Here is a 1,130-nt window from a genome sequence, read left to right as displayed (position 1 = left end):
ACTTAAGACTGGGAGCAAGAATCTTGGGGGGCTGCAAGAGATGCCCCCGTGGGCCACCTGTTGCCCACTGCTGCTTTAAGAGTATATATAAAGTACAGCAAGAAGGTGCAAAAGGCACCCCACTGAAAGAATAGGCCTAGGCCGGAGGACGTGCTAAAACTAAAACCTATTGCAAGGAGAAAAAAGGCTCTGCAGCCCACTGATAAATAGTAACTACACACTCCAGTACAATATTATCACCTGAAAAACAAGAACATAGTCCATTATTCAGCAATACTCCCCCCCCCCCCCCCAAGTTGGACAGCACCTCCCATCAGAATATCTAAAGCTTTGCACCAACTGTAGGCATGCCATCCTGGTGGGCAGATGGATGCATTTGCTGTAAAAAATGGTAGCAACAATAGGTACTGGTCATGGCTAAAATATTTTCCTAAATGACCTCCAGCTTTGCCTACTAGTGCAATTTTCTTTAATAAATCCAAAGGTTACAAATGGCTGCTCTATTTCACTATTCTCATTTCTTAAATCTGGCAAAGGACAAGTACATGAATAGTGATCTCCTTTTTCCTGCCGAGGCCGAAGGAAGTGAAAATTTCCTACCCATCCTGCTTTACACATCTGGGGCCTGATTCATTAAGGATCTTAACTTAAGAAACTTCTTATTTCAGTCTCCTGGACAAAACCATGTTACAATGCAAGGGGTGCAAATTAGTGTTCTGTTTTGCACATAACTTAAATACTGACTGTTTTTTTCATGTAGCACACAAATACTTGATAGCTTATTTGTACATGAAATTTAAAGTTGATATTTGTGTGCTACATAAAAAAGCAGTCAGTATTTAACTTATGCGCAAAACAGAAAACTAATTTGCACCCCTTGCATTGTAATATGGTTTTGTCCAGGAAACTTTAATAAGAAGTTTCTCAAGTTAAGTTCCTTAATGAATCAGTCCCTATGTGGATACACAGATTATTTGTGAATGTTGCACATTTGCACTACAAACATAGCAACCAATTAGCAACTATTTCTATACCAGTCTAAAGCAAGTAAGACAATAAAATCAAATGCTTGATTGGTTGCTATAGTTTAGAGCAAATCTGCATGCACACGCAAGGTTTGTAACTAACAT

General features: G+C 39.3%; 1 protein-coding gene across 1 annotated transcript in view; it reads right to left on the bottom strand.

The window, feature by feature from the left end:
- The window catches only part of FKBP11 (FKBP prolyl isomerase 11), a 30,318-nt gene that overhangs the window by 13,174 nt on the left and 16,014 nt on the right, over positions 1–1,130 (bottom strand). The window lies entirely within an intron of this gene.

Source organism: Mixophyes fleayi, chromosome 2, assembly GCF_038048845.1.
Source record: "Mixophyes fleayi isolate aMixFle1 chromosome 2, aMixFle1.hap1, whole genome shotgun sequence".
Taxonomy (NCBI): domain Eukaryota; kingdom Metazoa; phylum Chordata; class Amphibia; order Anura; family Limnodynastidae; genus Mixophyes; species Mixophyes fleayi.
This window is presented reverse-complemented; position numbering and strand designations above follow the sequence as displayed.